Consider the following 10,205-nt stretch of genomic DNA (forward strand, 5'->3'; position numbering starts at 1 on the left):
AGCTCCCAGAACAGCACCCCTCCTACTGGAGCCCATACACGTGCACCCCCACACACAAGCACACATGGCCCTGGTGGGAACCCAGCAGACCCACCAAGCCCTGCCTTTGTCCCAGCCCCTCCAAGAGCCCCGGCTCTCCCCCACAGATGCCCTGCCCCCACCCTTACCTGGGTCCATCTTCCCTATCAAAGTTCAAGGGGTCAGGGTGCCAAAAGCAGGGAAGTGACATTTTTCCGTAGGCGTCAGCCAGACCTGCAATTTGGATGCCACCTTTTCTTTAAGAAGCTGGCATCCTGTGCATGATCTAGTTCATCCTGGGGGAGGAAGCACTCTTCCTCCCTGTCTGGTTTATCTTTGGCACGAGCTTGCCTGAAAGCTGGGGGCGGACTCCTCAGAGGACTGTTAGGGAGGGGATGGAGGCCCAGGGAGAGCGAGTGGCTGCCCTGAGCCCCACCGCAATTCAGGATGGCACCTCAGCGATACCAGACACCCCAATGGTTCTCCATGTGTCTGTCCCCCAGCCCCACACACCCCCACACACCCTGTTCCCCTCTAGAGTGCTAGCTCTCAGGTGCAGGGACCCTGAGCTATTTATCTCTTTAACCCGAGCGCCTAGCTCAATACCCAGAACATCAAGAAATGTGGATGGACAGACCAAGAAGTTCAGCGGGTAGAGCTCCAAGTGAGCTGAGGTGTTGCTCCTGGGCAGAGGCCTCAAACTCACATCATGAAATCCTTACAGAGACCATGAGGGAGGGTTTTTAGAGAGGAGGAAGTTGAGGCTCAGAGAGGTTCAGTAAGTTGCACAAGGTCACTCAGCTGGTGAGTGGGAGATCAGAATTCAAACCAACCTCTGCCTCCTCCTAAACAAACCATCAGTACCTCCTGGCCCTGCCGAGAGGAATCGGACTGGGACAGCCCTTGACAATGCAGGCTGATGGCTGACTCTGCATTCTGCTTGCCCTCTGCTCCCCCGGGCCTTCCCCCAAGAGACCCAGATTGTACTAATCAGTGCTGACTGACTCACTCCCACCCCAGGCCTGGGATCTGAACCCCAGCGACACACCCACAAACCCTAGGTTGGGGGCTTGGGCTCTGCCACAGAGCGATGATGCCAAATTGCTGTGTGACCTTGGGCAAGTCATGTCTCTCCTCTGGACCTTAGTTTCTCCTATTAAAATGCAGACAAGCGTACCCACCTCCCAGGTTTGCTGTAAAGATTACATGGGAATATGCTGAGCACAGTGCCCAGCATAGTCAGAGAGCTCAGTCAGGAAGGCTGGCACATGAGCCGAGGAGGCCAAGCGACATGATGCATCTGGTTTCTTCCAGCTCTGACACTGTTGTGCTGTGATTCCAAGATTCTAGAATCATGGCACGAAATTCCAAGATTAATGTCCCCCCAACCCCTGCAGCCCACCAAGAGGTCACAGGAGAACCTTCCTCCCTGGGCCTTCCCACCCTCTCCCAGCCCCCAGTCCCAGCCTCCCAAGTTCTTCCTGGGCAGAGGGGAGACTCCAGGACACCACCCTCCAGGACTCCACCCCAGCCCCAGCCTCCTTACCTGCCCGTGAGGTGAGGGCTCCCCTCCTTGCTGTCAAGCTGGTTATCATTCTGCTGCCTACTCTCCCTGCCTGGTCCCCAGGTGCCCGCAGAGCACCCCTTAGCCGGGACCCCCACACAGTGCCCACTTCTATACCGTTTGCGGCCCAGGCCCCCTCTCTTCCCACAGCGCCTCTCCCATCTGGTCTCCGGCCCTGACTTCCCACCGGCGCCTGGTGCGTCACCCCCCATCTCCAGGACTCATCCTGGAGGGTAGGGGCACAGATGGGGGGGGTCTGCAAGCGGGAGCCCAGGGTCAGAGTGGAGGAAGAAACCTCCCAAGGAAAGAAGAGAAATGGGGACCAGGGGACTGTAAGGAGCCAATAGAGATAGAGGGAAAAGGGGTGTCAGTCGGAGGTGGAGAGAGAGAGAGAGAGAGAGAGAGAGAGAGAGAGAGAGAGAGAGAGAGAGAGAGGGAGAGGACAGTGAGTGGGTGGAAAGCCAGAATGAGGGGGAGTGATGCGAAATGCGTGACAGGGAGAAGAGGAGGAGGAAGAGCGAGAGAAGGGGCAAGAGGGAGAGATGCGGAGAGAGAGGCAGGAATAGAGAGCGAGGAAGAAGGAGGGGGTGGCGGGGAGGGTGACAGAGAAGGATTGTGCCACAGATGGTGACATGGAGAGCCTGGGAAGGAGGGAGCAGGAATGGGGGTGAGGGAGGGGCTGGAGAGCAGGTGCTGGGGTGATGGAGGAGGGGCAGTAGGGGAGGGGAGGAGGCTGGGGGTGGGGGGCAGGCTGTTACCGGGGAGATTTCAGCCACCCACGCTGGCCTTGGCTCCCGCAGGGGGTTGAGAGAAGAGTGTGGTGCTCAGAGGAGCTGGGGGCCAGAGCCAGGGGCCAGACACCACCCCCCAGACCACCATGGCGCCCCGCCCCCCCAGGGCGACAGCTGGGTCCAGAGGCAAGGTGGGTGTGGGGTTGAGCAGTACCACCAAGAGGGCTGGGAGCTTGGGGTGAGCACTGCACTGGGAGTCCAAAGTCCTACTCACCAGCCACAGGCTAGACACCAGCTACAGAGGAAGGCCAGTGGGGGTCGTCTGTCCTGAGACCAGCTGAGTCTGGAGAGCACCAGGCAGGGTGAGGCGGGAAGCACAGGGTAAACAGTAAACGCTGCAGACCCTGAGGGCCAGGTGGCAAAATCAAAGATGTGATACAGGAGAAAACAGATGTCCACTCTTTGTAAATTGACAAAATTCAAAATAGAATACTAATAGTTGAGAACGTGCTTTTGTCATACAGGCCGACTGCTGAGAATAGAATTCTTTTGTGGGGGATAACATTTGGCTTAATTAGAATTCAGAGTTAGTATTTCCCATCATCAAATCAGTTGCAAGTGGTCATCTGTAAAATCCATTCTTACCTGGCAGGCTGTGTACAAGCGGGTGGCGGCAGGTTCGGCCCCTGAGTCTAAGATGCCCTGCCTCGGGCCTGAGCACAGGCCTGGCTGTCCCCGACACCGCGCCCCGGCATGTGCTGACTGGCCACGTGACCTTGGGCAAGTCGACCCCTCTCTGGGCCTCCGTTTCCTCATCTGGATCATGGGAGGTTAGACTAAATCAATCTTAAGGGCCTTTTTCAACGGGAGCATTACAAACGCCTAAGGGTCAATTAGTAATGGAGGCGATTTTTGTTAATAGCCACGGCTTCACGCACATTGTCCACCACACCCACCTTGGTAAGCAGAGTTAGTGCATCCAGGTTACAAATAAGGAAGCCGGGGATCAGAAAGGGAGAGCAGTTCACTCAGATCACACCGCCGGGGAGTGGAGAAGCCCAACAGCCTGTGCCAAAGGTGTGTTCTCAAGCACCTTGCCACCAAGCGGCCCGACCCCTTCGCAGGAGGGCAAGGGCGTAGCTGTCAGAGAAGGGCAGGAAGAAGGAAATGAGTCTGTAATGAGCATCTGCTGTGTGCCAGGCACCATCCAGGCCCCATTCCTCAGGACCAGGGCTGCATCTACTTGGTCACTAGTTTCCCAGCTGGTATGTAGTAGGTCCTCAAAGAGCCAGAAATCCAGTTCTTCCAGAAGTGCCATCCTGGCTGCTGCAACACACAGTGGGACCCAGGACACATCTGCTTGAGCCTGGAGTCCCCAGCCTCTTGACGCTGTCCTTCCACTCGTCATGGGGGCCTGGGGCGAAGCCCTTCTTCCAGGCCTCAGTCTCCTGTCTGTACAAGTTCATGAGGAGTAGGAGAGCTCTGAGGCAGCTCCTGGGAGTAAAGTGTGTGGGGGGGGTTCCGGGCACCGGGCACTGCCCCTCCCCGCCTCCCCACCCCAGGCCTCCTGTGGCTTCACCCACCAGGCTTTACACCATCCCAGCCTTGCCACCTGCCCCTATCTCCTCCCTCTGCTGATTTCCCTTGCCTACCTGTGGTCCAGGCACACCCAGCCTCATTCATTCATTCATTCATTCATTCATTCAGTCAGTCAGTCTTTCATTCGCCATTAGAAGGGTGAGCTCAGAAGGCCTCTCTGAAGCAGTGAAAGGGGCGTCTGCGCTGCGGTGGGGACAAGCTTGTGTGTTTGAAGGGTAGGGAGGAGACTGGCGTGGCTGGAAAGGAGGAAGGCAGGGGAGGCCACCATGTTAGACTGTCGTCTCAGTCTGGTTGGGTCAGAGCGTCACAGGGTGTGAGCAGAGCAGTTGGTGACCTGATTCATGGTTTTCAAGGCTCACCAGTCAGGAACCAGTGAGTGTGGGTTCTCCTCAGGGCCTTTGCACAGGCTGTTCCAGCATCCCCCCGCCCCCACCCCACGCGCATGCATACACACACACACACACACACACACACACACACTCTGTCTCACATCACCCCATCCCCGCATGTGAGACGAAGTCCTCCTTCAGGGGGCCTCCTCCTGGAGCCTTCCCTGCCCTGGGTTAACTAGGCCCCTCCCCTAGACTTCCCAGAGCTCCACCCCCACGTGGCCTCGAATCTGAGCTCATCAAGACTCAGCTCAGGGGGGCTGTGTCCTCTGTGCTGGTCTGTGAGCTCTGGAAGGGAAGACTCTGTGTGGGTCCTCACTGTGTCTCCAGGCCTGGCATCAGCCTGGCACAGTAGGCATTTGCTGCATGTCTAATGAGGAAAAAAGGATCTATGGGTGGTTAGCAGGCAGGATAGTGGGAGGAGGAGAGACTGCCCTGCTGAGCATCTGCTGGAAGCTGGGGAGGTGGTGAGGGGCTCTGAGCACCAGGCTAGGGGTAGGTGTGACCTGAGTTAAACACGATACAACTCCCAGCCAGGGGCCTTCCAGGAGCAGAAGGAACCCCCATTAGCCCCTCCTCCTGGGAGCAGCAGCGCAGAAAGAGGAGGTGCTACTCTACACCTGTGAGCTTTGGGGGTCAGGGGGATGCTGGGTGTCTGGGAACGGTGGGGAGGCCCCGCCCTGCTTGGCATTGAGTTCCTGGAGTGTGAGTGCCTCTAACCTCTGGCCTGAACCCGGCACTTGAGTGTTGTCATGTCTGCCTGGTAACCTGGAGGGTCTGCCTGGCCTGACTCCCCAAGATAAGACAATGTTATGTCTCTCCCATCACACCCTGGCTTCCTCAAATCTGGGCCATGTCTCCATCCTCAGACTGGAGGGTTCTCCAAACGTAGCAAGTGTGCCTCCACCATCAGACAGGTGGTTTTCCAGGAGTTGGAGCCCAGGCTCCTCCCATCCCTGAACGCCAGGACAGAGCCTCCTTTTCCCTCCTCTCCCCTGCAAAATGCCTAGGCCAGAGCCAACCACAGTGCAGAATGGGGGCCTCCACTACAGATGCTGAGGTTTGTCCTCTCAAATAAGACGAGATGAGCCAAAATGCTTTTCCAGTCCAGCTCCTGGGGCTTTGTCACTGGAGTCCCCACTAAAGGTGTCCTCTGGTTCATCAGTCCCTGCTGGGTCCTACTGGCTTTGCCATTTATTAGCTGTGTGACCTTGGATCTGTGACTTACCCTCTCTGAGCCTTAGTCCCCCATTTTAAATACCTACTACATAGGGTTGCTGCAAGGATGGAATCACTTAACTTCCTTCTACAGCAGCAGTTCCCAGGGGGCACTACTCCATGTTTCTCTTACACCCTCTGAGCCAGCGGGCTTATCAGAGTATGTACTTTCCTGAGCACAAGAGAGCATGACCAAGGGCACAGACACACTCAGGCCTCTCCTTGTGATACATATGCTAACAACCCACTGGCCAAAAGCAAGTCACATGGCCAAGGCCAGCTTCAGTGGAGAGAGAAGTACGCTCCTCCCCTGGTGGGTGTGTGTTGGGAGGGAGTGATACCTGTTAAGCATCATCAAATCTACGACACCCCGAATAATCAGTCTAGGGCCCCACCCCTGCCTACTCAGTAGCCAGTGGCCTTGGGTCCAGAGCTCTCTGGCTGGATTTTTCCTGCCCGGGTTAGGAAGAAATGGTCACCTGGCTTCAAAGTGCAGAGAGGAAGACTTGGACTCTAACAGCTCCTTAAACAGACTTGCAAACAAGACCCCTGCTTTCAGCCTCCTGCCTTGGCGCCTGTGGTGTCTGGGTCCCCTCCTTGGGAGCCTCCCTGGGGCTCTGCAAGGCCAGTTAATTTGCATTTCTTCCATCTCCCAACCTCCCCGCCCACCTCATCATGGAACAGCAGGCAGTTAGGTTTGCCTTTCTGGGGGCTCTGTTAAATCATTTACCACACCTCCAATCTTCTCTTCTGCCTGGCTGCTGTAGTTTGGGGTCACAGGTGTCTCCTGGTTCCTTTGAAGATGAGAGTTTGTGTTTCTGTTTCATGTTCTCCTTATTTTCGTGGCTGCTTTTCAGCAAGGTGGGGGAAGCGGAACCCTCTCTACCTCGGCACCCTGAGACCAGTCTCTTCCTTTCTATATTGAATACACTTCTGTGGTGTGTGGCTCGAACCACATGGCTGGTGTTGGCTTACACATCTGTCTCTTCCACTGGCCTCTGAGCCCCTGGGGAGCAGAGGGCTAGGTCTCACCTCGCTCTTCACCTCCAGGTCCTGGCAACGTTTGGCACAGACAGCATGGTTGGTGCATGAGAACAGAATTGAGTCGAACTTCAGATTATACAGATGACTGCTCACTGTGTCACCTTCCTTGAGGCTTTCAGGATCTTCTAGAACCATCCTAGCTCTCCGTCTCCCTCCACAGAGCCTACCGTGCCCTGCCCCCCATATCCCATGAGGCCTGGCTGGAGTCAAATGTTCCCAGTGCTGAACATTTCTTGGGCATAGTGGGAGTACAGAGGGTAGGGAGGAGAGGGAAAAGATAGCAGGAACTTAGGTCCCGAAAAGTCAGTAAAAACTGTTGTTGGAAAATTGTTTTGGTACACCATTTTATCATCTCTTATGGCTCTGTGGGTGGCTGGGCTCAGTTGGGTGGTTCTTTGGCTCCACATGATGTTGGCTGGGGCTGCAGTCATCCAGGGACTTGACTGGGCTAGCACGTCCAAGATGTCTCATGCCCATGACTGGCGAGCATGGCTGGAAGGCTGGGCTCAGTGGCATCACTGGGAGGGTTGGGTGTCTCCCTCTCCATTAAAGTTCATCCTTTCATCTGCTTATTCATTTACGTTAACAACAAACATTTATCCAGCATCTACCAGGGACTTGCTAGGGTCATGGTGAGCCGTCCAAGCAGAAGGGACAATTTACTGGGCTCTCTGAAGACTTGGCAGCTCCCCATTGGGCTGTGAGCTCCTAAGAGCAGGCCCACGCTTGACCCACTCCCAAATCCTGTGTTTGGCCCACAGTCTCAATAACTGTTTGCTGAATGATTACATGATTGAATGAATCGATGCTGTATAAGCATTCTTGAAGGCAACAGGAAGGAGTCCATTGCGGCATCTGAGTGGCAAATTACGTTTGTAAATGAGGAAGATCCTCCCAGGTTGCCTGGTGGAGGCCGGAGTATAACCAGAGGGAGCGGAGGCCAGAGAGGCAGCTGTGACTACTGCCCAGGGAAGAGATGTAAGCCCTGGAGCAGGGAGTGGCAGTGGGCCCGAGAAGGAGATGGGTTAACAGGTCTGGGGAGGCAGACTTCTCCAGGCTTGGTGACCAGTGAATGCTGGGTTGAGGGAATGTGGGGAGCCAGGGGGACCCCCAGGCCTCTGCTTTGCAAGAAGAAACAAGGAGAAGCCAGGCTCCAAGATGGGGAGTCCCAAATGAAGTAGTCTTATCTGGCTGGTGCTTTCCTGCCTGCCAGGTAATGACTGCATGGCAAGGGGCCAAGTCTAGCTGGGTGGGTGGGTGCTCAGGAGTGGTTGCTGTCGAATGAGTGAGCATCACCATGTTGTCAGCTCCTGCCCACAACCAACAGTTCTTCCTGTTTCGACACACGTTACTCTTTCCTATCCTCGGCCAATTTGCAGAGCAGAAACAAGTGACTCACTCCATGCCCAGGAACTGCTGGGCACAATGATATGTTGAAAAGAGCACAAGGCTAGGAGTCTTAAGACCTCAGTTACAAACGCCGTCAGCTAACAGCAACAGAAGTCCTGACCCACGGCGAGTAAACAAATAGGTAGTTTCATGTTCATTTTGTTGGCATTTTCAAGCCATTGGCATTGGTTCAGCTGCCCACCAAAGCTGTCAAAGATCCAGGCTCCTTTTATCGTTCTATTCCTCTATTCTTAGCATGTTAGCGTGTATCTACATGCTTGTGCTTCAAGTTTGTAAGATGGCTGCTACAGCTCCAGACATCTCATTAGTATTCAAGGCAGGGAAGGGGACAAGACAAAAGGCAGCGTCAGCTGGGTCTATCATTTTTTATGGAAGAAAACAAAAACTTTCACAGGTGCCACCTCTCCAGCTGACTTTCACTTATGTCTTGTTGGACAGAACTGTGCGATCTTGGAACCCCCAGCTGCAAAGCAGGCTGGGAAAACAAGTGTTTTTGTCTGGGACTAGATACATTACTGCTTTGCACAAAACTAGGAGTGTATTAGCAAGGAGGATGGGTGTAATGGTAGAGGGTGGAAAACAGAGTATTGCCTTAGTGGGTTGAGCTCTAACTCCTGTGCCCTCCTGTGTCTTTATTTCCTTCTCTGCAAAAAAAGAGCTGTTTGTACCTATGTTGGAAGGCTACTAGGGGGATTAAATGAGATAATATGTGTTAGGTGAGACCCCCGCAATGGAGAGAGAGTTTATTTACTGATGTTATTATTGAAATAAAGCAAGGACAGTGTCCCCTGGGGTAGGTTTAGGAGAAGCCCACCCTTGGCATGCAGGGAAGTCCGAGGAGCAGAGGAAATTATTCTAGGAAAGGGGACCAGAACAGCTGTGCAAAGTCCTCAGAGTGAAACAAGCGTGCATGTGGCTTTGAGGAAATGAGAGTTCAGTCTGACAGTGGAGGTGAGAGTGCAGGAGAGAGGGAGGCGGGGTGTGGCCAGGCCTTTGAGGCCATGGACCTCTAGACCTAAGAAGAGCAGGGAGCGGAAAGAGACTCCCCTGGGGCTCTGGTCAGCCGGAGGGGGCACCTCAGGGCTTTTAAACATTGAACAGATTCGGATTCGGGTGTGGGCTCTGACCCACCACATCTGTGTTTGTGTCATGTATGTGTTGGTTTTAATGTGTTTTTTGTTTGTTTCGTAGGAGAAGTAACTTTTAAGCCATAACAGACTTATCTGAGCTAAATGTAATAAAGGCCGTGGGGTTCCATCCCCACCCCAACCCCCTCCCAGTCCCGTCCAAGAGGGTGAGGGTTCTGGGAGCCAGTGGGCCAGAAGGTCCTGCCCTAGAAGTTCAAGACTTTGGGGGCGGGGGTGGGAGGGTGGCTGGGACTCTGGGAGAGGAGAAAACAGAAACCCAAAGCATTTCACTAGCTGGGAATTGGGGGACTTCTGAGCTGTCAGGGACAAGGGACAGGTCTTATATCTTTTTTTATCCCTTTATTTTCGCCTCTCTAGAGTGTCAGCTCTCTAGGTGAGGAACTCATGTGCATCACTGAATCCCACACCTGGGTACCACCTGCCCCCAGCCTAGAGCAGTACCTGGCACAGAGTGGGTGCTCAATAACTGTGTGTTGAATGAATGGATGAAGTTTAGATAGAGACATGTAATCGTCTACCGGAATGGAAAGTCTGGCATTTGTATTGTAAATTGGGAAACACTAAGGTGACTAACTCCATACCAGGAACCGCTGTGCTTTTTGGGTGAACGTCTTAAATCTTCGTAACAGCCCTATCTCTTTTTTAAAGAAGCTCACCTTTATTTAGTGTCGGCTGGAACTGGCATTGCTTCCTTACACTGTTGGAACACTTTCCTGTGACCTCCAGAGGTAGAGGTGGGGATTTCTGGATGCCCAACATCCATATTCCCAAATTCCAGCAAGCTTCTGGGTCTCCATTTGGGGACCAAGCCCTCTGCCCTGTTGTGTGTGATCTGTCAGGGTTGTCTCCACTCCTTGCTCTTAGCTGGCAAGTAGTCCCCGCCTGGCCAATCAGGACATAGCATTTCCCTGCCAAATATGATTGGTTGAAAGGGTCCAATCACACTAAACCTTAATTAGATCTTTGCCTGGGCAAACCCTCTTTTTTTTTTTTTTTCCTTTTTTTTTGCTGAACTTGAACCTGGAAGAGTCACCTTCCTGAGAATGAATCAGAGCAAAGAGGTACAGGAAAGTGAGCCCTGCTG

The 10,205-nt window shown here is 54.0% G+C and overlaps 2 protein-coding genes across 8 annotated transcripts in view; both read right to left on the minus strand.

Annotated features, from left to right (window-relative positions):
- Positions 1–1,597, minus strand: part of C1QTNF6 (C1q and TNF related 6) — a 22,844-nt gene extending 21,247 nt beyond the window's left edge. Inside the window, exon 1 of the mRNA XM_019664621.1 lies at positions 1,565–1,597. The gene's annotated coding sequence lies outside the window, so the exon portion shown is untranslated. The remainder of the gene's footprint in view (positions 1–1,564) is intronic.
- The window catches only part of SSTR3 (somatostatin receptor 3), a 16,672-nt gene extending 6,496 nt beyond the window's left edge, over positions 1–10,176 (minus strand). The window contains exons 1-5 of one of the 7 annotated variants that reach the window (XM_019664611.1): positions 6,255–10,176; positions 3,270–3,453; positions 2,959–3,129; positions 2,588–2,656; positions 1,200–1,364 (exon numbers count right to left, since the gene is read on the minus strand). The gene's annotated coding sequence lies outside the window, so the exon portion shown is untranslated. Of the gene's footprint in view, positions 1–167; positions 400–1,199; positions 1,365–1,564; positions 1,658–2,587; positions 2,657–2,958; positions 3,130–3,269; positions 3,806–6,254 lie in introns of those variants that run through there. The other 6 variants (XM_019664613.1, XM_019664609.1, XM_019664610.1 and 3 more) reach the window with 6 other exon arrangements.
- Positions 10,177–10,205: the final 29 nt, after the last annotated feature.

This window comes from Hipposideros armiger, unplaced genomic scaffold (assembly GCF_001890085.2).
Source record: "Hipposideros armiger isolate ML-2016 unplaced genomic scaffold, ASM189008v1 scaffold_426, whole genome shotgun sequence".
In the NCBI taxonomy this organism is placed as follows: Eukaryota; Metazoa; Chordata; class Mammalia; order Chiroptera; family Hipposideridae; genus Hipposideros; species Hipposideros armiger.